Source organism: Manihot esculenta, chromosome 17 (genome assembly GCF_001659605.2).
Source record: "Manihot esculenta cultivar AM560-2 chromosome 17, M.esculenta_v8, whole genome shotgun sequence".
In the NCBI taxonomy this organism is placed as follows: domain Eukaryota; kingdom Viridiplantae; phylum Streptophyta; class Magnoliopsida; order Malpighiales; family Euphorbiaceae; genus Manihot; species Manihot esculenta.
The window spans coordinates 14,382,669-14,409,817 of record NC_035177.2 but is presented as its reverse complement, the minus strand read 5'-3'; positions in this window follow the sequence as shown (position 1 = coordinate 14,409,817).

Sequence of the window (27,149 nt, the reverse complement as noted above, 5' to 3'; positions counted from 1 at the left end):
AACTGGACTGTACTGGCAGACTGACACTGCCACTGACGGGTCACACTTGGGTCCACTGACCCATAGGGGACACTCTAACCCAGAGACTATCAGACCCAACCTCTCAACGGCTCTCGGAGCAATAAATGAATGAGATGCACCCGGGTCCATTAATGCATACACATCAGAACATCTAATGACGAGATTACCTGACACCACGGTGTTGGATGTGTTAGCCTCCTGCTGTGTCATGGTGAAGATCCTGGCTGGAGCTGATGGACCTTCACCTCGGGAACCAGAAGAAGAGGCTGCCCCTCTCCCTCTACCTCTGCCACTACCCTGAGTTGTGGCTGGAACTGCTGGCTGTGCCACACTACCAGAAGCTGTCTGCTGGGGCTGGCCCATAAAAGGCGCTCTAGGACAATCCCGAGCTATGTGTCCCTCCTGTCCACATCTGAAACACGTGTTAGTCCCAGCTCGACACACTCCCCTGTGCGGTCTTCCACATCTCTGACATTCTGTACCATCTGAGCCTGAGCTCGAGCCACCGCCAAATCCTAGACCGGATTTCAACTTGTTCCAAAACTTATTCTTCTTCGGCTTCCTGGTGGTGTTATCCCACCTTTTCTTACCTGAGCTCTGAGAAGAGAAACCTGGTCCTCCTCTGCCTGGGGTCTTAACCCCTGAAGACTGGGTCACTGACTGCTTCACTGACCCCTCAACTATAGCACTTGCTTCCATTCTTCGAGCCATATCCACCACAGTGTGGAAACCTTCTCTCTCAGCTGACTGAATCAACGAGGAGTACCTGGAATGCAGCTTCATAACATACCTCTTGGCTTTCTTCGTATCTGTATCTAGAGCTTGCCTTGAAAAAGGCAATAGCTCCAAGAATTTATCCGTGAACTCCTCTACACCCATGTGCTCTGACTGCCTCAGTTGCTCAAACTCAATCATCTTCAATTCTCTAGAACTGTCTGGAAAAGCCCATCCAGCGAACTCATTCGCAAATTCCTCCCATGTCATACCGTCTAGTCTCGGGTCCACATAACACTTGAACCATTCCCGTGCCTTCTTGCACTTTAAAGTGAACCCTGCCATCTGAATGGCCCTGCTGTCACTTGCCCCTAGCTCATCAGTTATTGTCTTCACCACTCTCAGATACTCAAAGGGGTCATCCCCTGACTTGTATTTGAGAGCATCTAGCTTGAGGTAATTTGTCATCTTTACTTTGCTCCCATCGGCTGAGCTAGGTCTAGGTGGTTGAGTAACTGGGGCTGCTGGTTCTGTAGGTGGTGGAGGTGGAGGTGCAGCATTCCCCGAGGTGGGGTTTGCCGGGTTTGGATAGAAGGGTGAGGGTGGATAAGCTGGGTACTGTGTGTAAGGTGGATAGAAAGGTGGATAGGGCATGTAGGTAGGGTAGGGGTTAAAGCTAGAGTAATTCGATGTACCTCCCATCGGATACCCTGAACCCTGTGGGAAGGGCGGATAATGGGGTGGAAAACCATACCCCGAGGCCTGAACGCCTCCCTGAGACTCCCCTGTCCCCTCTTCCTCCATGCTCACATCCAGGTTCCCATCCCTCCTCTGATCCTCTTCCATAACCTCCCTCACATCTGAGGAACTTCTTCCTCTATCAGTCCCCCTTCTGCTAGCATCAAAAGACCTTCTAGGGTCCCTTGACACTCTCTCTCTGTTGGCTCTACAAGACATTGCCCTAGGCAATGTAGGAGGACGGGCGCTCGTGCCCTCATCCTCAGGTGGTACTCCAGTCAATCTTGCCGATCGACGGGTTCCTCTCATCCTGTTTTCTGAAAACAGTACACATCATATAAACATTAGCATCATATGGTTCATGTGGGCACACATGAACCCTCATCACATATACGTCATTCATATCATAGCATCAATGCACATGTATACAATCATGGCATTTCACATCATCATACAAGACAGGACTCCACATCCTATCCTAGTGGACATGATCTTCCTATTGTGCTTGACCTTCTATAACATCTATGAGCCCGACACTCTAGGTCCGATCCTTATGAACCTAGGGCTTTGATACCATTCTGTAACGACCCGAAAATCGGACCGCTACCGGCGCTAGGATCCAGATCGGCTTAAGGCTGCCAGGACCCGTAGCAAGCCTGACATAAACCTGTAAACCTGTATAATCCCATACATGATCAACAACATGCATAAAAATTTAAAACTTTTCTTTCAAACATCCAACTCAACCTGAACATACATGTACATAGTCATGATCATAATCATGATCCCTCTGTGGGATCTCATCAATGCCCCAACGGGCGATACAACATGAGATGAGTTGGCTTTCATGAACATTATAAAACATTTCTATAGATCATGTATCAAAAGGGATAACAATACTCATAGGGTCAAGCACATCTATAACCTCAATATACCTCATTACATAACATACTGTAATCTCTTACATTACATCATAATACAATTGTCATGTCCACAATCTAACTATTACATCAACATACTTCAAAAACTCTGGCTAACCTTCTGGTCTACCCTGTACCTGCACACCTGGGGTTAGGGGAGAGGGGTGAGCTACAAAGCCCAGTGAGCAGAATAGTGAAATCATACATTAAAATTTCATGCCATTATGTAATGCAACACATCACAACTAATCACATCTCGGATGGTATTGTCACCTATAGTCCTCCACATAGTCCAACTGTGCCGGGACGTAGAATGGGTACAACCGGTCTTTCTCTTAACATAACATATCATACAGTCCAACTGTGCCAGGGACGTAGAATGGGTACAACCTGGACTTCCTCTTAAATCGTGCCAGGGACGTAGAATGGGTACAACCTGGACTTCCATACCATATCATGCCATAACATCATCATATCATATGAGGACTAAAGGATCATTCAATAACCAATCCACATCAACATCATAAATGCAATGCAACATATTCGTGAATACTAATGCAGCAACCTACTATATCTCATGGCATTCATGATGCATGGATCATGCTCAAAATTCATATTTCATTTATTTTAAAACTTAAGGTTTATTCCACTCACCTCTGGCTAGCTTTGACAAACTCTGTAGCAGCTGGCTCACTGCTGGGGTCCTCGGTTCCTCGGGTCCGAACCTACACAGGTGGACTCCAATGAGGGACCAAACATACATAAACATAACTCTAACATACTCCCCAAAAACCCCCTAAAACACCACAAAACAACTATATAAAAACATGCAAGAAATGGCTGAACAGGGCACTTTCGGCGGCAGGTTCGGCGGCCGAAAGTCCCTCCAGAGCCGAAAGTCAGGCACTTTCGGCGGCACCTTCGGCGGCCGAAAGTCCCAGACAGATCCAAAAGTCCTCTTTCGGGGGCAAGCTTCGGCAGCCGAATGCTGCCTCCACAAGGGGGTTCGACGGCCGAAAGTCCCTTCGGCTGCCGAACCTGGTTTCTTTCAGAATGGCAGAAACTTGGTTCACATGAACCTCTTGCCTCCTAAAACTTCAAATCATGCATATAACTTAACCAAAACATGCATACAAGCTCCTAGGGGCCTCAAACAAACAAATACCCCAGCTACAACACTTCAAACATACTCAAACATGCCACATTGTTCAAAAATCACATAAAACCTAACATAGCTCAACTAACTTAAACATGCATTTCTACCCCATAAAAATTCATAAAACTTATTTAAAACATACATTGAGCTTAAGATCGGCTCTTACCTCTTGAAGATCGAGAAAGAGACGACCTAAACTTGGAGATCCAAGAAAATGAGCTCCTGAGTTCCCAAAGCTCCAAAACCTGTTTCAAAAGTTCAAAACCTTCAATGCAAGCTTAAAACTCAAGAAAAATGGTGGGGATTTGGAGGAAAAACACTAGATTTGGAAGAGGGAGGTTGGAAGCTAGCTGTGGCCGAAAATGGAAGAAAGCTCGTCCATTTCGGCTAAGGGTCCCTTTTATAGGTGGCTGGCCAGGCCACGTTCGGGGGCCGAAAGTGCTTCCGCAAGCATGCCATGTTCGGCGGCCGAACTTGGGTTTCGGCGGCCGAACCTGAACTTCCCTCACCTATGCTTTCGGGGGCCTAACGGGCCTCCAAAACACATGCATGTTCGGCGGTCGAACTTGAGCTTCGGCGGCCGAACCTGGGTTTTCCTCCAAGGACTTTTCATGTAAAAACTCATTAAATTTTTATACTTAAAACCATGAAATACCTTAAAACATTTTATGAAAACATGATTCTACCCTACTAGAGGCTTCCGACATCCGAGATTCCACCGGACGGTAGGAATTCCGATACCGGAGTCTAGCCGGGTATTACATTCTCCCCCCTTAAGAACATTCGTCCCCGAATGTACCTCAACTAGTATACAAAGCATGGCATAGAACATAACACACATGCAAAACACATAAACACATAGGGATCTAACCTTAAAAGAGATGAGGGTACTGCTGGAGTATAGACTCCCGTGTCTCCCAAGTGCATTCTTCTAAATTGTGGTGGTTCCACAGGACTTTCACCATCGGGATTTCCTTGTTCCTTAACTTTCTGATCTGGGTGTCTATGATCCGTACTGGCTGTTCAACATAGGTGAGATCCTCTTGGACCTCCACATCAGGCTCACTAAGAACCTTGCTCGGATCTGACACAAACTTCCTCAACATTGAAACATGGAAAACCGGATGGATTCTTTCCATTGAAGTAGGTAAATCCAGCTTGTACGACACATTCCCAATCTTTCGCAAGATTTCAAAGGGTCCGATGTATCGTGGGGCTAGTTTACCTTTCTTCCCGAAGCGAACCACTCCCTTCATTAGAGACACCTTGAGCAATACCAGATCCCCCTCCTGAAACTCTAACTGTCTTCTGCGGACGTCTGCATAGCTCTTCTGTCTGCTGGCAGCAGTCTTGATTCTCTCTCTGATTATGGGTACCACCCTGCTGGTGATCTCTACTAGCTCAGGCCCTGCCAAGGCCTTTTCTCCAACTTCCTCCCAGCAAACAGGTGATTTGCACTTCCTTCCGTACAAAGCTTCATATGGAGCCATCCCGATGCTAGCATGATGGCTGTTGTTGTAGGCAAACTCCACCAAAGGTAGATGCTGCCTCTAAGAACCGCCAAAGTCCAACACACACATTCTGAGCATATCCTCGATAGTCTGGATGGTCCTTTCTGACTGTCCATCCGTCTGGGGGTGGAAGGCAGTACTGAAATCCAACCTAGTACCCATGGCATTCTGCAGACTCCGCCAAAACCTGGAGGTGAACTGGGGCCCTCTATCAGACACTATCGAAATAGGAACCCCATGCAGCCTGACAATCTCATCCACATATACCTGCGCCAACTTGTCCACAGAGTAGCCACTCCTGACAGGAATGAAGTGAGCAGATTTGGTGAGTCTGTCCACAATCACCCATATGGAGTCCACTCTGTTGGACGCCGCCGGTAACCCCACTACGAAGTCCATAGCTATATTCTCCCATTTCCATTCTGGAATAGGTAGCGGGTTAAGCATTCCAGCCGGCTTCTGATGTTCCAGCTTCACCCTCTGACATACTTCGCAGGCGGACACAAACTGTGCCACTTCTTTCTTCATCGCTGGCCACCAATAAACTTTCTTCAAATCTTGATACATCTTGGTGGCTCCGGGGTGAATGCTGTATCTCGCATTATGAGCCTCTCTCATAATGTCTCCTTTTAGCCCTATGTCATATGGTACACATAGTCTGCTCCCATAGCGGAGGATCCCCTTGCTGTCAAATCTGAACTCACTGTCATTGCCTGACTGGACAGTCCTGGCAATCTTCACTAACTCCGGGTCCTCATGCTGTTTCTGAGCCACCTGCTCCAGAAACACGGGTGCCACTCTCATCTGGGCCACCAGGGCACCTGTACCAGACAACTCCATGTGTAGACCTTCCTCAATAAGCTTGTAGAACTCCTTCACCACTGGCCTCCTCTCTGCCGATATGTGGGATAAACTGCCTAGTGACTTCCGGCTTAGGGCGTCTGCCACGACATTCGCCTTACCCGGATGATACTGAATCTTGCAATCATAGTCACTCAGCAGCTCCACCCATCTCCTCTGTCTCAAGTTCAAATCCCTTTGACTCAGGATGTACTGCAGGCTTTTATGATCTGTGAAGATCTCACATTTTACCCCGTAGAGGTAGTGCCTCCACATCTTAAGTGCAAAGATTACTGCTGCCATCTCTAGGTCATGTGTGGGGTAATTCAACTCATGCTTCTTTAGCTGCCTAGAAGCATAAGCGATCACCCTCTCCTTCTGCATTAGTACACAACCCAGTCCCACACGGGATGCATCACAAAAGACCGTAAAGTCCTCATCACTAGATGGCAGAGCTAAAACTGGTGCTGAAGTCAACCTCTTCTTAAGCTCTTCAAAACTCTCCTCGCACTGGTCGGTCCACAGAAACTTCTGATTCTTGCTGGTTAGTCTGGTCAGAGGAGCTGCTATTTTTGAGAAGTCCTGAACGAACCTCCTGTAGTAACCTGCCAAACCCAAGAAACTTCTAATCTCTGTCACTGAAGTGGGTCTAGGCCAGTTAGCCACAGTTTCTGTCTTCTTGGGGTCCACCTCAATCCCATTCTCTGACACTACATGCCCCAAGAACGAAATGCTCCTCAGCCAGAACTCACATTTAGAGAACTTGGCATACAAGCCATGTTCCCTCAAGGTCTGCAAGACCAACCGCAGATGATGGGCATGTTCTTCTGCATTCCTGGAATACACCAAGATATCATCTATGAAGACAATAACGAAGTGATCCAGGTACTGGCTAAACACTCTGTTCATGAGATCCATGAATGCGGCAGGGGCGTTGGTTAACCCGAACGGCATTACAAGGAACTCAAAATGCCCATATCTGGTCCTGAAGGCTGTCTTCGGCACATCCTCCTCCCTTATCCTTAACTGATGGTACCCCGATCTCAGATCTATTTTGGAGAAACAACCTGCTCCGGCTAGCTAGTCGAATAGATAATCGATCCTTGGCAATGGGTACTTATTCTTGGTAGTGACTTTGTTCAACTGTCTGTAGTCGATACAAAGCCTAAGGGATCCATCCTTCTTTCTCACGAATAAAACTGGTGCACCTCAAGGTGAAGTGCTCGGTCGGATGAAGCCCTTTTCTACCAACTCTTGCAACTGCTCTTTCAACTCCTTTAACTCGGCTGGGGCCATCCTGTAGGGAGGGATAGAGATCGGTCTAGCTCCAGGCACCAACTCTATCTCGAACTCTATCTCCCTAGCAGGTGGTAAACCTGGAAGCTCATCAGGAAAGACATCCTGAAACTCTCTGACAACTGGCACCGAGGCCGGCTCCCTGACCTGACTGTCTAGCTCTCTCACATGAGCTAAGTACCCCTGACATCCCTTCCTAAGCAACCTACGAGCCTGAAGAGCTGATATCAGACCTCTAGGTGTGCCCCTCATGTCTCCTCTGAAGACGACCTCTGACCCGTTCTGATCTCTGAACCTGACTACTTTGTCCCTGCAGTCCAAGGTAGCACCATGGGTAGATAGCCAATCCATCCCTAGAATGACGTCAAAGTCTGTCAAATCTAGAACCACAAGGTCGGCGGAGAGGCATCTTCCCTCAACAAGAACTGGACTGTACTGGCAGACTGACACTGCCACTGACGGGTCACACTTGGGTCCACTGACCCATAGGGGACACTCTAACCCAGAGACTATCAGACCCAACCTCTCAACGGCTCTCGGAGCAATAAATGAATGAGATGCACCCGGGTCCATTAATGCATACACATCAGAACATCTAATGACGAGATTACCTGACACCACGGTGTTGGATGTGTTAGCCTCCTGCTGTGTCATGGTGAAGATCCTGGCTGGAGCTGATGGACCTTCACCTCGGGAACCAGAAGAAGAGGCTGCCCCTCTCCCTCTACCTCTGCCACTACCCTGAGTTGTGGCTGGAACTGCTGGCTGTGCCACACTACCAGAAGCTGTCTGCTGGGGCTGGCCCATAAAAGGCGCTCTAGGACAATCCCGAGCTATGTGTCCCTCCTGTCCACATCTGAAACACGTGTTAGTCCCAGCTCGACACACTCCCCTGTGCGGTCTTCCACATCTCTGACATTCTGTACCATCTGAGCCTGAGCTCGAGCCACCGCCAAATCCTAGACCGGATTTCAACTTGTTCCAAAACTTATTCTTCTTCGGCTTCCTGGTGGTGTTATCCCACCTTTTCTTACCTGAGCTCTGAGAAGAGAAACCTGGTCCTCCTCTGCCTGGGGTCTTAACCCCTGAAGACTGGGTCACTGACTGCTTCACTGACCCCTCAACTATAGCACTTGCTTCCATTCTTCGAGCCATATCCACCACAGTGTGGAAACCTTCTCTCTCAGCTGACTGAATCAACGAGGAGTACCTGGAATGCAGCTTCATAACATACCTCTTGGCTTTCTTCGTATCTGTATCTAGAGCTTGCCTTGAAAAAGGCAATAGCTCCAAGAATTTATCCGTGAACTCCTCTACACCCATGTGCTCTGACTGCCTCAGTTGCTCAAACTCAATCATCTTCAATTCTCTAGAACTGTCTGGAAAAGCCCATCCAGCGAACTCATTCGCAAATTCCTCCCATGTCATACCGTCTAGTCTCGGGTCCACATAACACTTGAACCATTCCCGTGCCTTCTTGCACTTTAAAGTGAACCCTGCCATCTGAATGGCCCTGCTGTCACTTGCCCCTAGCTCATCAGTTATTGTCTTCACCACTCTCAGATACTCAAAGGGGTCATCCCCTGACTTGTATTTGAGAGCATCTAGCTTGAGGTAATTTGTCATCTTTACTTTGCTCCCATCGGCTGAGCTAGGTCTAGGTGGTTGAGTAACTGGGGCTGCTGGTTCTGTAGGTGGTGGAGGTGGAGGTGCAGCATTCCCCGAGGTGGGGTTTGCCGGGTTTGGATAGAAGGGTGAGGGTGGATAAGCTGGGTACTGTGTGTAAGGTGGATAGAAAGGTGGATAGGTCATGTAGGTAGGGTAGGGGTTAAAGCTAGAGTAATTCGATGTACCTCCCATCGGATACCCTGAACCCTGTGGGAAGGGCGGATAATGGGGTGGAAAACCATACCCCGAGGCCTGAACGCCTCCCTGAGACTCCCCTGTCCCCTCTTCCTCCATGCTCACATCCAGGTTCCCATCCCTCCTCTGATCCTCTTCCATAACCTCCCTCACATCTGAGGAACTTCTTCCTCTATCAGTCCCCCTTCTGCTAGCATCAAAAGACCTTCTAGGGTCCCTTGACACTCTCTCTCTGTTGGCTCTACAAGACATTGCCCTAGGCAATGTAGGAGGACGGGCGCTCGTGCCCTCATCCTCAGGTGGTACTCCAGTCAATCTTGCCGATCGACGGGTTCCTCTCATCCTGTTTTCTGAAAACAGTACACATCATATAAACATTAGCATCATATGGTTCATGTGGGCACACATGAACCCTCATCACATATACGTCATTCATATCATAGCATCAATGCACATGTATACAATCATGGCATTTCACATCATCATACAAGACAGGACTCCACATCCTATCCTAGTGGACATGATCTTCCTATTGTGCTTGACCTTCTATAACATCTATGAGCCCGACACTCTAGGTCCGATCCTTATGAACCTAGGGCTTTGATACCATTCTGTAACGACCCGAAAATCGGACCGCTACCGGCGCTAGGATCCAGATCGGCTTAAGGCTGCCGGGACCCGTAGCAAGCCTGACATAAACCTGTAAACCTGTATAATCCCATACATGATCAACAACATGCATAAAAATTTAAAACTTTTCTTTCAAACATCCAACTCAACCTGAACATACATGTACATAGTCATGATCATAATCATGATCCCTCTGTGGGATCTCATCAATGCCCCAACGGGCGATACAACATGAGATGAGTTGGCTTTCATGAACATTATAAAACATTTCTATAGATCATGTATCAAAAGGGATAACAATACTCATAGGGTCAAGCACATCTATAACCTCAATATACCTCATTACATAACATACTGTAATCTCTTACATTACATCATAATACAATTGTCATGTCCACAATCTAACTATTACATCAACATACTTCAAAAACTCTGGCTAACCTTCTGGTCTACCCTGTACCTGCACACCTGGGGTTAGGGGAGAGGGGTGAGCTACAAAGCCCAGTGAGCAGAATAGTGAAATCATACATTAAAATTTCATGCCATTATGTAATGCAACACATCACAACTAATCACATCTCGGATGGTATTGTCACCTATAGTCCTCCACATAGTCCAACTGTGCCGGGACGTAGAATGGGTACAACCGGTCTTTCTCTTAACATAACATATCATACAGTCCAACTGTGCCAGGGACGTAGAATGGGTACAACTTGGACTTCCTCTTACATCGTGCCAGGGACGTAGAATGGGTACAACCTGGACTTCCATACCATATCATGCCATAACATCATCATATCATATGAGGACTAAAGGATCATTCAATAACCAATCCACATCAACATCATAAATGCAATGCAACATATTCGTGAATACTAATGCAGCAACCTACTATATCTCATGGCATTCATGATGCATGGATCATGCTCAAAATTCATATTTCATTTATTTTAAAACTTAAGGTTTATTCCACTCACCTCTGGCTAGCTCTGACAAACTCTGTAGCAGCTGGCTCACTGCTGGGGTCCTCGGTTCCTCGGGTCCGAACCTACACAGGTGGACTCCAATGAGGGACCAAACATACATAAACATAACTCTAACATACTCCCCAAAAACCCCCTAAAACACCACAAAACAACTATATAAAAACATGCAAGAAATGGCTGAACAGGGCACTTTCGGCGGCAGGTTTGGCGGCCGAAAGTCCCTCTAGAGCCGAAAGTCAGGCACTTTCGGCGGCACCTTCGGCGGCCGAAAGTCCCAGACAGATCCGAAAGTCCTCTTTCGGGGGCAAGCTTCGGCAGCCGAATGCTGCCTCCACAAGGGGGTTCGGCGGCCGAAAGTCCCTTCGGCTGCCGAACCTGGTTTCTCCCAGAATGGCAGAAACTTGGTTCACATGAACCTCTTGCCTCCCAAAACTTCAAATCATGCATATAACTTAACCAAAACATGCATACAAGCTCCTAGGAGCCTCAAACAAACAAATACCCCAACTACAACACTTCAAACATACTCAAACATGCCACATTGTTCAAAAATCACATAAAACCTAACGTAGCTCAACTAACTTAAACATGCATTTCTACCCCATAAAAATTCATAAAACTTATTTAAAACATACATTGAGCTTAAGATCGGCTCTTACCTCTTGAAGATCGAGAAAGAGACGACCTAAACTTGGAGATCCAAGAAAATGAGCTCCTGAGTTCCCAAAGCTCCAAAACCTGTTTCAAAAGTTCAAAACCTTCAATGCAAGCTTAAAACTCAAGAAAAATGGTGGGGATTTGGAGGAAAAACACTAGATTTGGAAGAGGGAGGTTGGAAGCTAGCTGTGGCCGAAAATGGAAGAAAGCTCGTCCATTTCGGCTAAGGGTCCCTTTTATAGGTGGCTGGCCAGGCCACGTTCGGGGGCCGAAAGTGCTTCCGCAAGCATGCCATGTTCGGCGGCCGAACTTGGGTTTCGGCGGCCGAACCTGAACTTCCCTCACCTATGCTTTCGGGGGCCTAACGGGCCTCCAAAACACATGCATGTTCGGCGGCCGAACTTGAGCTTCGGCGGCCGAACCTGGGTTTTCCTCCAAGGACTTTTCATGTAAAAACTCATTAAATTTTTATACTTAAAACCATGAAATACCTTAAAACATTTTATGAAAACATGATTCTACCCTACTAGAGGCTTCCGACATCCGAGATTCCACCGGACGGTAGGAATTCCGATACCGGAGTCTAGCCGGGTATTACAGCTAGTGGATCATCCAACATCCATCTACAACAATAATTAATTATGCAATGTATCATATTTGTGAATTCTAATGTAAAACAACCTAATCATATACACATGACACTTGTGATGCATGAGAATGCTTAAAACGTTTTGATTTCTTTAAATTAATAGTTTAATTTAGTTCTACTCACCTTTAGCTGACACAAGCATTGTTCTGAAGCAGTTGTCTTATTGCCGGTCTCTACGGTCTATCAAGTTCGGTCCTACATAGATATACTTAAATGAGGGACCAAACATAACTTTTACAACCCTTAAAACTATCCCAAGAAACTTTTAAAAGTATATAAGAAAGCATGTAGAAAACGAGTTAAAAATGGATGGACAGAGAACTTTCGGCGGTAGGTTCTGCGGCCTAAAGTCTCCTTACAAATTTGAAAGTCAAAGCTTCAGAGGCAGGTTAGGTGATGGCCATCGAATCCGTCAATTAAAACTGATTCTACTTTTCTTGATTTAATAGTTCTTTTAGATAGGGTGAATGAGTATTGATCCCACATAAATCTGAAATTTTATTTAATTCTTATGACAAGTGAGAAAAAGTAGAATTGTTTAAAATAAAAGAGAGAAGAAGAAAATTTCTATCGGAGAAGTTGAAAATTTCTATTGGAGAAGTTGATTTTAAGAAAGTCTAAAGAAGAAATAAAATAATGTGATGGAATGATGAAACAAATAATTAATTAAAAAGCTCAGCTGAAGATGATCAAAGTTAAGAGATTTTTAGTTGATCGTTGATCCAAAAGATTATTCAATTAATTTTTCATTGTTTGATTATAGTGTTCAAAAAAGTGAATTCCACCAATTTTTTTCTTAAGATTAAATTAGTTTGTAAAGCGCTAAATTATTTCCTAATTAATTAACAACCCCATCAAGTGCGTAGATTTAATTAAGCAATTATTTTAAGAAGAGAAAGATCTAAACTTGACCAACAATTGCAACAATCAATTTCTTAACATAAACAGATATACTAATTGCTATTTGTATTAATCCGATTAAATAATTATATATTTACTTGAGTTAATTAGCAATATGTTGTATATCTAGGATATTCAATAGGCTTCTTGAATCCTAAAAAGAGAATAATAGAGGTGGTATTTCTCGAAAATAGAAAAAAATTGAAAATAGAAATTAAGATGAAGAGAAATTAAGAATACATCTCACGATATAAATAAAAGATCAACTTGATTAACGTTCAACTGAAAAAGAGTTTAGCTACTAAGGGTAACAAAATTGTAGAAAAAAAAATAAAAAGAAAAGGAAAAGAAGGGTTCAGCTAGAGAGGAACCGAGAAGAAGAAAATTGGGAGAAGAGGAGGGGTGTGGAGGGATAGTATGATCCTACTTCTAAAACAACTTTTATATAAGATTTTTCCAAATAAAAAGATAATTATTCGAAATTTAAAAAATAAAATAAAATAAATCTACTATTCCTGCTATGATTGTTATCCTAATCTTGATATGATTATATTTGCAACTATCTGAAATAATTTTGAACTTTGTACCACTGTCAAAATAAAAATTCTGCAACTATTTGAAATAATTTTAGATCACAGCCTTGGGTAAGAATGTACATTTCAGGCTAAAACAGCTTTAAAACAGCCTCTATTGGTTTCTTTTTACTCTTTCAGCTTAAAAGCTGTCCAAAATAAAAATCTAAATAAAAATCTAATTGTTTGTATCAAAATCATAGGAAAATCATGGAATTTAATATGGGAAAAGTGGTCAGTTTTGCAACTCATCATATTCCCCCCACACTTGCATATTGTTTGTCCTCAAGTATGGAATTTCAAATCTTAAAAAAAAACACAGCCATGTCCTTAACCATTTGAAATTTAATTGTCTAAAGTAAGGACTAAATTGTCATGCAATAAGATAATAGCAGAAATAACTTCATTTCACCAAAATTCATTTTAACAAATCTCACTTTTAAAACATATTTCTCAAGACATAAAGTTGGCCCTCAATTCATCTTTAAACACACAAAATATTAGAATGCCATTAATATTTAACTACCATTTTGAAAGAATAGACTCTTAGAAACTATTGACTAGACCAACAAAATTTAAAGATTTTGGAGAGTTTTATTGCCTGAAACTATCTTGCCTGAAACTAATGAAGTGAATGTAAAACAAATGGTTACTAAGCCATTTGGCTCATGTTATTTAGCTCAGGTGGCTACTAGCTCCACTCATGGTTACCTAACTAAAGGTATGTGATAAGTTTTTAAACAGCCCAAAAATGGTGATACTCTCCCAAACACCTATTTTTCCATACAAAATCATTTTAAGGGGTGGGTCACCAAGTACCGCACTACTTGAACCATCGGGTTGATAACCAAATAACCAAATGACTAGTGGAGTGGGTCATAGAAGTGCAATTTTTTTTTTCTTTTTTGCTTTTTCTTTTTTCTATTTGATGACTCCCATTAATTTTAGCATAAAAATATAGTCTAGGCAATGTCTTTTAGGTCACTCCTAATAAAGGGCAACAATTTATTTAAAAAAAAAATACATTTATCATCCATTATTTAAATAAGAGCCATACTTCATTAACTCTCAAAAAAATCTTTAAAAACTAAGACTAACAAAATAAATAAAGATGAACTTATTCTATTTAGGCTAGCATAAAAATTGCATAAAAACTTAAAACTTTTTGATAAGGACATCTCAAACTTCTCATGGCAAGTAGGGACTCAATTTTTTTTTTAAATATTGAAAAGAAAAATATATGTCAAGAAATTTGAAAATTGAAAATAATAAATCAACAAGTATGTGCAAGTGTTGAGAAAAATAGAGAAACAGAGCAAGTCATACAGGCTTGGGCAAGCCTATAACAACTGTTAGCAAAAAAAATTGTACAGGACAACAAAAAGGAAAACACAATAGAAAAATATCTACAACAGCCATAAAAACACAACAGAAGCACTTCTATTCCAATACTTCCCCCTCCCCATACTTACTCCTCACATTGTCCTCAATGTGGAAAAAATTTAAACAATGGGAAGCTCATCATAAAAAGTAAAACATAATAAATGAGTAAAGAACTTTCCTTAAGAGTAATTCGCCTCTAGAACTTCAGGCTGGTGATGGCTGGGGTATAGACAGCCTCAAGCGGAGAGGAAATAACTTCCCTGAGGAGTAAGTTGCCTCTAGAACTTCAGGTTGATGGTGGCTGGGGTATAGGCAGCCCCAAGTGGGAGAGGATGACATCCAATTTAGCATCAATGTGTTTCATTTTCACCTTAATTCTGGCTAGGCGGGCATGGTCATCAGATTCTGGAGGTGTTGCTGAGGTGGTTGGGTCTGATTTGTCCTCTACTTGAAATAAGCGTGATTGTGGTGAAATGATAGGACCTGAAGGACAAAACACAATCTCTTTTCTCTCATTGAGGCAAAGTAAGCCCATAGAGTTAAGTGCATGAATATCGAGAGGAAGAATATGCTCAACAATGTGCAAATTAGTGTGTTATATGTCAATCAAACACAATCCTACAGTTAGCACAAATATCACAGAACTTAGATAGATGTCACTCTAGTATCAGAAATGGTCTTGAATCGGGAGGCTAACTAGAAACCGAAATTAATTCTATGCTTATGCAACATACATTAAAGAAAGAAAAGTTCATACTTAGCATGGTGGGATCTTTATTTTTTTCAAAAAATGTATAACAAAGGAACCTGTGGATGTACCTAAGTGTAAGACTCTGGATACCATTCGCTTTAGATTTATTACTCTTAAATTCAAGTCCAGGGTTCCCTGTTAATTCTTTATACACCAAGTTTGGATCTGAACCAGCCAGATAGTCATACAAAGAGTCCAAGTATGCAGCAGTTTTAACATAATTATTGTCATAAATACCCAAATACAAATTAAAACTCGTGATTGAACAATGTACCAATTTATTTTGTAGCCTAAAATGAACAAGAGGTACATTCAAATTAAAATTCTGCACATCATAAGAAAACTCAAAGGTAGCATGGAACTCACAGCACAACTCAACATAGGAGGGGCAGTCAATGGCAAAAAATTTCCTCCAACCAATATTATCAATCAAGGTATAAACCTCATCAAGCATATTTAACTGTGTTAGTGCAGCATCACTGATACTTTTGTAAGGATAAATGTCAGAATGGAGGAAAACTTGGTACCTTTCTTTATTATTATCCTCAAAGTTGAAATTACCGTATAATTCATGTTCCTCCGGTAAGTACTTGGCCTTCCCTTCAGCTAGTCTAAGCATTCTCTTCTTCTATCTCTTTTTTGGAGTAGAAACGGGATGTACCTCCTCACTGTCGTTGTCCTCTACTTCCTGTGTTGGACCTGTTGCTCCTTTTCCACTGTGTTTAAAGGTTGTGTCTTCGCTACTACTCTCTATATAGGCCTCCAAGATTAGCATGGTGGTCTTTGGTTGTGCATTTCAAGTCTGCAGCTGTTCCAAAATCTCTGGCTTGACCTCCCACTCATCACTCGATTCATTTTGTACTTCATGCATGGGGGCTTTACCTTTTGTTTGTGATCGAATGGCTCTCCTCATCTTGGCCGGAAAAGAAATCACAGCTGGTACCATTGCTGTTGTTCGCGATGGCATCGCTGGAGTCTCTGTCACTTTTCCAGCAGGATGTTTCTTTGTAGATGGTGTCACCGTGGGGTCCTTCGAGTCTTGTCGGTGTCATGTGGACAAGGGCGTGATGGCCGTGGTCACGTCAGAATGTCTTTGGTGCACTAGTATTTTACCATTGTCATTCTGTAAGAAAATAAGTTGAGAGAAAGAGATTTGACAGTGTGAGAGTGAAGAAAAGAAAAAAAAAAAACATTAGGTTATAAAGCAGTGCACTTATTTACTGTCCTAGGTTGGACATTTAGTGGCATGCTAAGCTTCATCCACTTCCATATTTATATTCATTCAACACCCAAATCAACTTCTTTTCTTCTAAAGGATTCAACTTGGAGGAGATTATGAACTGAAGTGTATTATTATTCTTAAAAAATACATATTTCAAATGTGCTGGAAGTGCTTTCAACTCAAGTTTCGGTGCTTTGTGACTCAGAGTGTCCAATGAGTAGACTGTTTCTATGATTTTCTCATCAAATTGTGATGTGCTATTGTTAAGGCAGTCCATTGTCAAGTTTTCAGTTAGAACTACTTCCAACTTGTCCTCCTTGTATAGTTCAAATATTTCTTGGGTGAGAGGATCATAAATTTCCATACTACAAAGGGAAAAATTATCATTAGGATATTTTATCTTATCGTAGACATTAAATTTTACCTTTTCTTCGTCAAACTCCATCGTGAGCGTGTCTTCATGCACGTCGACCTTCGTTCTAGCTGTGCTGAGGAATGGTCTCCCTAACAATAAATCGGTAGAGTTGGATGAATTGTCATCTTCCATGTCTAAGACAAAAAAATCTGCTGGAAAAATTAATTTTCCCACTTGAACCAAGACATCTTGCAACACGCCCTTAGGGTAGACTATTGATCTATCGGCGAGTTAGAGTGTGACTCATATTTGTTTCAAAGAACCTGCATCCAAAGACATAAATAGATAGAGGAATAATATTTATTGAAGCTCTTAAATCACATATTGCCTTCCTAACTTCAAACTTTCCAACTTTACATGATATTACAAACATACCCTTATGTTTACATTTTTGAAGAATTTTTCTTTTAAGTACAGCTGACACATTCTCACCCACTTTTATATTTTCATGTCCATATAATTTTGTTTTATTATTGCATAGGTCTTTTAGAAATTTTGCATACTAGAGTATTTGCTTTATAGTTTCCAGGAAGGGTATACTTACATGGACTTTGCGAAAAATCTCCAAGATATCTTTTTCTTTCCTTTCCCTTTTAGATTGAGCAAGTCTTTCAGGAAAAGGAGGGTGTGTTACTTGAATTAGGGTTGTTCTACCTCTGACTTTTAGGGCTGGTGTGTAACGGTCAGCTGTCTGTTTGGAATTCAATCCCACATCGGCGGAATACGGCAATTCCGAATTATATATAATAGCTAGCACGAAATTACTAAATAACTTGGGTTAATCATTTTGGGCCAAGTGAAAAGTGGGTCTAAAAGTTATTTAGGCCAGTTTGGACCGAGCTGTTTCAATTGGTATTAGAGCCACCCTGGGTCGGACAAATTGTGTGGAGCTAGTGGGCCTGCGAGGAAAGGGTTACCCGTGAGAGATGAGGTGGAGCCGCTTGAGGTACTAGCGAACCACAATACCGAGGGTCCGATCCTAGTTAGCAATTGTATTCGATTTAGTTGCGACGAGGACGTTGCAAATTTAGCGGAACCGAGTGTAACGGTCAGCTTCTTGCTTGGGATTCAATCCCACATCGGCGAAATATGGCAATTTCGAATTGTATATAATAGCTAGCACAAAACTACTAAATAACTTGGGTTAACCATTTTGGGCCAAGTGGAAAGTGGGTCTAAAAGTTATTTGGGTCAGTTTGGGCCGAGCTGTTCCATGGTTCTCTGCTGGAATCTCCAATTCTGTTTTTGGCATCAGGTCTGTCGTACTACCTTGGGCAAGCCTCTTCGAGCTGGCAGTTTTCAATTCTTTTCCACTTCGCAATGTAATTGCTTACATTCTGTTTTGGGTTTGGGAGGGCAGTTTCCCTTGAGATTTCAGCTTGCTCATTGACATGGCTAGTTGGCTCATTTGGTTCTCCGATTTTGTATGCTTAACTTTGTTTCCTGTTGAAAGGTAAGGGTGCTGTTAGCAAGAGACTGTACAATTTCTTCTAGAGACATACCTGATTTTGTAGGTTGATAATTCAATCTTGGCTGAAAATTTTGTTGTTTATTCCCATAGCTAACGTTGGGATGATTTCTTCATCCAAGATTTACGTATTTAAAAATGGATCATACTTTCTTTACTGTCCATTGAATCCTCCAATTGCATTTACCTGTTGCTCATCTTCCTGAAGGGTAGGACACATGTTTGTGGGATGGTCAGTTTTTTTGTAAATGCCACATGTCCTTACATTATTTTCTATAGTCAATTATTGAATTGCAGTAGTAAGTTGTGAAATTTTAGAGTCTAAAGATGTGATGCTTACCTCATTTGCACTCCTAGGAATGTCCTCTTCTCAGCCATACTGCCTAAAGTTGATGGCCATTTTTGAGATTAGATTTTTACCATATTCAAGCTCCATTTCTGAAATGGCTTATCCACCAGCAGCATCAATTATTCTCCTTTCTAATGGCAACAACCCTTCATAGAAGTGAATGTTGAGTTGTTTTGCAGTAATTTTATATTTTGGACAGCTTACAATCAATTTCTTATAATATTCTCAATATTCATGGAGCATTTCATTTTTTTTTCTTTGTTTGATTCTACTAATCTCTTTCCTTTTAGATGAAGCTTTAGTTGCTAGAAAAAATCTTTCTAGAAACAAATCTCTAATCTGCACCCAAGTGGTAATTAATCCTGAGGGCAAATAGTAAGGCCAATCTTTAGCAGATTCAATCAAAGTAAAATAATGCTACTAACCTGGTCTATTCGTTAGTTATCCCCTGTAGTCTCATACTTAAACAAACCATGTAAAATTATTTCAGATGGCTATGTGGGTTTTTATTCTCCAACTCATGGAATTTCAGTAACATATGAATCATACCTGTTCGCAATTCCAAGAGTGCATTCAGCACTGGGTACATGATACAAAGAGGTTGCTGTTTGGCAGCTGCCATCATTTATCTTCTATTGGAATTAACTGGGCGTTTAGGCAGGCTTGAAGATGTAGAGTCTTTGGTGTCCACACATGTAGGCGTTCGAGCATGAGATTTTGAGATTCCCAAAATGGCCTGCTTTTGCAACTTGGTTGCTTTCCTTAACCATTTTGCAATCTTCTCTATTTCTGGACCAAATTAAATTCTACTATTTTTATACCTAGTCATAAAAATAAAGACAAATTATTAGAGGTCTTCGACAACGGCGCCAAAATTTGATGGGCATCGAATCCATCAATTAAAACTGATTTTCCTTTTCTTAATTTAATAGTTATTGTAGATAGGGTGAATGAGTATTGATCCCACAGAAATCTTAAATTTTATTTAATTCTTATGACAAGTGAGAAAAAGTAAAATTGTTTAAAATAAAAGAGAGAAGAAGAAAATTTCTATTGGAGAAGTTGATTTTAAGAAAGAAAAAATAAGAAATAAAATAATGTGATGGATGATAAAACAAATAATTAATTAAAAAGCTCAGCCGAAGGTTATCAAAGTTAAGAGGTCTTCGGTTCATCATTGATTCAAAAGATTATTTATTTAATTTTTCATTATTTAGTTACAGTATTCCAACAAACAAATTCCACCAATTCTTCCTTAAGATTAAATTAATTTGTCAAACCCTAAATTAATTCCTAATTAATTAACAACTCCATCAACCGTGTAGATTTAATTAGTTAATAGCTTTAAGAAGAGAAGGACCCAAACTTGATCAACAATTGTAAGCGAATTGTTTAAACTAAATCAATCAGTTTCTTAACATAGACAGATATGCTAATTGCTACTTGTAATAACCCAATTAAACAATTACGTATTTACTTGAGTTAAGTAGCAATATATTGTCTAGCATATTCAATAGGTCTCTTAAATCCCTAAAAAGACAACAATGGAGATGGCGTTTCTCGAAAACAGAAAAAGATTGAAAACAGAAATTAAGATGAAGATAAATAAAATAAAACTTCAACTTGATTACTAGCAACTGAAAAAGAGTTCAGCCACTAAAGGGCATAACAAAATTGCAGAAAAAAATTAAAAGGAAAAAGAAAAGAAGGGTTCGACTAGAGAGGAACCGAAAAGAAGAGAATTGAGAGAAGAGGAGAGGTGTGGCGAGATGGTCTGATCCTACTTCTTAAATAACCTTTATATAGGTTTTTTCCAAATAAAAAAATATTATTTGAAATTTAAAAAAGAAGTAAAATAAATCTATTATTTCTATGGTTGTTATCCTAATATTAATTTGATTGTATTTGCAGCTGTCTGAAATATTTTTAAACTCTGTACAACTATCAAATTAAAAATCCTGCAATTTGTCTCTCAAGTTTGAGTCACAGTCTTAGGCAAGGCTGTACCTTCCAAATTAAAACAATTTTAAAACAGCCTCTGTTAGTTCCTATTTATGCATTCACCTAAAAATCTATACAAAATTAAAATCTAAGTAAAAATCCAATTGTTTATATCAAAATCATAACTAAATCATGAAATTTAATATGGAAAAAATGGTCAATTTTGCAATTCATTATTAGGCGGCCAAAGATGGTTGTCGCAAGCACAGGTTCGGTGGCTGAAGGGACTTTCAGCGGCTGAATCTGAATTTTGGCTTCATGCCAAACCTAATTGGTTCCAAACAACTCAAAAGACCCATTAACAACAACATGAATCAACAAAACAAGAAATCATCCACTAGCTCAAATTTGACAACTTAAACCCCAAAACTTTGCATGCATTATCAAACCATTGAAAAGAAACAACTTGCATTATCTTTAAAAAATACTGGACAGAAGGGAGGCAAGAATTTGCTTACTTCCTTGAGACAAAATAACGACCACAACAAAGGTTTTAGAGAAAAAAAAAATGTTTCAATACTTTTGACTTTAATTTCTTAACTCAAAACCTTGATCTTCATAATCGAGAGAAAAAATTGTGAATTCTTTGAAGAGAAAATAAAGGAATAACTCAAAAGTATCAAGGAAGGTGTTTTGACTTACTTCTACCCGAAAATGAAGAAAGATCTCCTCTTTATAGACTGGAGCCCTTTTATAGGTGGGTTGGAGAAACCAGCTTCGACGACAATCAAACCTTAAAACTTTTTTAAAAGTATATTTTTTAAAAAATATATTTTAAAATATTTAAATTTATTTTATAAAAATCAATTTTATCATTTTTAAGTTTTTAATTTCGAAATTTCAGATTTCAAGAAAAATTGTATTAGAAAAGTTAAAATTTTAAAATTAAAATTTAACCGGATATTAGAGCGTAGGCATGCAGTAAAATTAAATTATGAGTATATGAGCTATGCGAGTTAACTTTAAGAGAAAAAATAATTAACTGTTATAAATTATTTTTTTTATTATAGAGTGGGTTAACTTCGAATCATGTCCAATTTCATGTAATATTTTTGAGTGATTATCGCAAAGGATATAAACCATTTTCATGAAATATAAAAGTACCCAATCTCTAAAAGGGCAATATTTCAGAATTTTTTTTTATCATTCAAAATAATAATAAATCAGTTATTACTATAAATATTATTGTCCTTCATTTGGATAACTATGAAAAAAGATTTCAGTTTATTTATTTTTTCTAATATTGTATTAATTTATTTTCTAATATTTATTGATAAACTACCAAAAGAAAATCTAACATCCTCTTAAATGAAAAAATGAGCACAGTAATCCTACAGTTAAATATGGATTGTCTTAGCAAGTAAATTGAAGATGCTAATTCTCAAGATTTGGCAAAAAAAAAAAAAAAATTTAAAAAAGCATTAATAAATTAAAGAAGGTTTAATGATAGTTAAATTAAAATTAAAAATTCTTATCATGTAAATTAAAATTGAAAAATGTTACTATACAACTAAGAGACACAGTGAAATTAGTTCTAAATCACAGATACGGTAATCATGCCATTAATAAAACAAAATCTTTTTACCTAATTTTTTAACGTTATTAAGCATTCACTTGCTTAGACATCTCTTTTCTTGTAAAAACAAAATAAAATTCTTTCTTAAAGGGGTACTTCTATATATATATACATATATATATATTTTATCAATGCTGGAAATTGGATGTAAATGTTCTATAACTAGGGCCAAATATCATAATCATTCTAAAGCCTCAAAATAAACGGATCAAAATAAATTAATCAAATTAAATTAAATTATTTAAATCAAATTAAAATAAATCATTTTATTCAAATGAAATGAAATCAAATCAAAACTATGCATACACACCGTATAAAGACAATCTCACATTGACCCGTGCAGTGTTAATCCTTTGATCAAGATAGATAAAGAACGAGTAGCCAAGAACTAGAGTCAATATAGAACAAACATAACAAAACAATCGAAACCTCCGATCAAGACAGACAAAGAAGGATTAGTTGAGAATCAGAATCAATATAGAACAAACATAACAAAACAATAAAAAAAAAAACCAGAGAAGAAAAGCGGCTTGCAAGATCGAATAAAGAGTCCCAAGAATAATCAAATAAAGTTCCGACCAAAGAACCAACCAAACGCATCGGTCACAAGATGTTGAAAAGATGAAATCGAAAACCCTCCATGTCTAGTAAAGGAACTCTTCCATAAATCTGAGTTGACCTGATAATAATATACACATCTAGAGCTGAGAAGATGGTCTATTCGATTCAAAATCAAACCAAACCGTTAAAATCAAACACCAAATTTTAATTAATAATTAAAATCGGATCAAATTACATATACAACCGAACCTAATCAAATCGAAATAAATCAATTTGATTCGGTTTGATAACCGGTTCTCCTTCTCCTTTCCCTTCTCCCCCTATATTCCAACCAAATCAAATTTTAAAAATAAATTAACGTAAATATCAAACTAATTTCAAATCTCAATAATCTAGATCTTTTTTTTGAAGTCAATCAATAATCTAGATCTGTATTACAAATTGGAAAGAAAAACAATAAATTTTCAATTTCAAATAAAAAGATAACAATCAAAACAACTCTGCAGGATGGAAGGAAATCAGTTGAGGTATGGTGATAAAGTGATGGTTTTACGTGACATTGCCGGTGCTAATAGTGTGCAATGGTTTTGCGTGACAATATTGTTGCTGGAGTGGTGCTGCTATGGATGGCGCGATGAGGCAGATGTTGTTGAGTGTTGCTCTAGACGGCGCGGTGCAATGGTTATTGTTGAGTGCTGCGGCGGCATTGAATTGATCAAAGTGAAAGAGAAAGACATCAAATAGAAAACTAAAAATGAAAGAAAAAGAAAAGAAAAAATAAAAGAAGAGAGAAGGCAAAAACAAAAGAGGGCTAAAGAATAAATCTATAATTAGAAAATTGATGACTGAGAGGGTTAAAATTAAAAATTAAAAAATGAGTAAATAGAGAGTACAATGTTCAAATCCATAACCTCTTTTATTTTCTTAAACTATAATTACCATTAAGTTAGATATATATATTTAACTTTTTTTTATACTATATTATTTGATCGGTTTGGTTTTACTGAATATTTAATTTTTAAAATCGAACTAAATCAATATAATTAAAAATATAAAAATTAAAATTAAATCGAATTAAAATTTAAAATTATTTTAATTCAGTCGATTTTTTCATTTTAAAGGAACACTACTCACTCTTAAACACACTAAAAAAAATCATCGCTTTGCCGACAAAAAGAAGCCGATAGGAAACAGATTGGAGAATCTACAAAAAAAAAAAACATCGAACATGAAAAAAGCTACAAAAAATAGATCACTCAAGAGAAAAAAAATAAAACAAACGACACCAATAAAGGAAAAAAATCAGATTGACAGAAAAAACACTTCTTCCTCACTTCTTTTAGAGGATTTACTCTCCCCTTTTCTCTCTTCTTCCCTTTATCTGTCCTTCTCATTATTTTGAAAAAATCTTGTAAAAACTAAGGTCAAAATGGGAAGAACAAAACAAGTTTAGTTAAAAAGTGGAAAAAAAGTTTTAAAAGGATAGTATTTTTATAGAACTCAAGACAAAAACCAATAAATACATGTGTAATTATTTTCTTTTTTCCTGGCAATGAGGTGTTTTTGTAACTTACGTTTTTGTGAAAAGAGAAGTTTAAGGCCAAAAATGGTTGGTATATAAACTTGTAGTTTTCCTAAAATCCAATTTTTTCTTATCTCATACAACATTATTCTTGGCCTTCTTTTTGGGTTTTCAAGCTCTTCATCTATTGGTTTCATGAAAAGATAATAGTTTTGTTGTTTCTTTCTATCCATGGTTTAAACAAGTATTCTATGAGTTTGTAGGATATTTGTTTTATAATTAATTTTGATTAAAAATGTTTGAAGATATATAATTTCAGTATTAAAAGTCTTTGTTAACTCATATAATACAAATTTGTAATCATAAAAGTCTAGATTTCATGTCTAAGTTCAAGTAGACGTGTAGTAATGAACTTAGTATTATTGGACAATATTATTATTATTATTTAAAATTATAATAACCAATAACAATTCAATTCTTTGCCCATCAAAGATAATTATTTTACAAGTAAACATTATTTTTTTTAAATATTAAAATCTACCTGAATAATTTTACATCCATTAACATTAAGATACACTTTTTGTTTTCTTTTTTTTACTCAAACTAAAATTCATACCAACCTTACAAATTATTTTTGAAAACAAACCCATTTACTAAATTGGTTACTTACAGCTATTATAAAAAAATTTTAAAAAAATCCATATTAAATATATAACTTTTTTTTTATGTAAATCCATATTAAAAAAATAGTTTATTTACTAATCAACTAATTATATCAATATATATATATTCTAAAATTATAATTAAAATTTTTAATGATAAAAAAAAGAGACTAAAATAGTAAAACCTTGTAGAGATTTGGCTAAAAAGGGAGATTTTACCCAATCCAATATCTAAAAGTGGTTTAATATCATTGTATACTAAGAATATACTATCAGGATTTGTAAAAAAGTAAAAAGTCTATAAACTTTTAGATATATATTAAATTTCAATTTTTTTAAAAAAATAGAATACTTCTTTTTATCTATTATTACAGATTTTCAGATCAATGCAAACCCAAAAAAATAGTTTCCTCAACTCTATCCTACTATACATTTATTTTTTCTATTTTAATTTTTTTAACTATATGCTTTAATACTTTAAGAAGTAGTAAAAATTTTAGTAATTAATTTATTAATTGTTTACTTTGATATCCATCTCTTTTAAAAAATAAATCATAAACCATTATTAAAAATAATTTAATTCTTATTTTTTGACTTTAATTTTAATTTTATTGACTATTATAAATCATTGTCATTATATATATACAAGAAATTTGAAATGGATACGGTCAATTTCAAATGCTCCTCTTTTCTATTTTTTGACGAAATAATTTATTTATTTAGAAGTGTAGTTTTTTTATGAGAGTAAAAATAGAGAGAATGAGAAAGAAATATTTTTTTAATAGTGATTTGCCATACAGGTACTGGAAATTTTAATAATAATTAAATTAAAATTGAATGAGCTTTATAAAATAAATTAAATTTGGGTAATCAAATGAAAAAAAATTAGCCGAGTGTAAATTTTTCTTAAATATGTCTTAAGGGGTTTATTTATTTATTTATTTTTATTAAATTAGTAAAATTACCGATGGTTTTGTTGAGAATTATGTTTAAAACTCACCAAGAAATGCTCAATACCTCTTTGGTAAGCCCATCAATCAATTATTTTTTAATTGATAGAAAAATTATAAAATTAGAGTTCGCCGTTTCAAACTAAAAAAATTACCTTAACTTTATTTTAATCCTGAAATAAATATAATTTACTAAATAAAATTTATTTATTTATTCAACTAATAAAATAAATTATTTAATATTTATTTTAATAGTAAAATAAATTATATGAATATATCATTCTTCATCAATTTATATATCAACGGCTAAAATGGGAATTTTAGAAATGGAAAAGGAGAAATAACTAGAGATTTTATAAATTTGGGGATTTCTGGACCTAGGTGAGGAGACAAATTCATTTTGTGTTTAAAATTTACTAACGGATAACTTTCGTTAGAGATAATACTAAATGCAAATCGTTTTCTTCACTAACGAATTTGTTATCGACGACACCATCCGTTAGTCTGTAATTTACTCACTAACCGATTTCTTAACGGATTTAAACTTTCGTTAATGGAAAAAGCGTGTTACAATATTCATTAGTGTTTTCGTTATTGTTACTATTGGATCTTTGTCCGTTGATAATTTCCGTTAGTATTCCAGCAGGTTTTTATAGTGTCAAAATTATGTAAATGAATATTTTTTATTTAAATTAATCAACATTTTATAGTGATTCAATTAAAAAAATAAATTATATCTCATTGTAAATTTTTTTTATATAGTGGGACTTTTTGTTTGACTATAAAAATGATTTAGCTTATAATAAACATGTAAAAAATCTTAAACCAAAGGAACA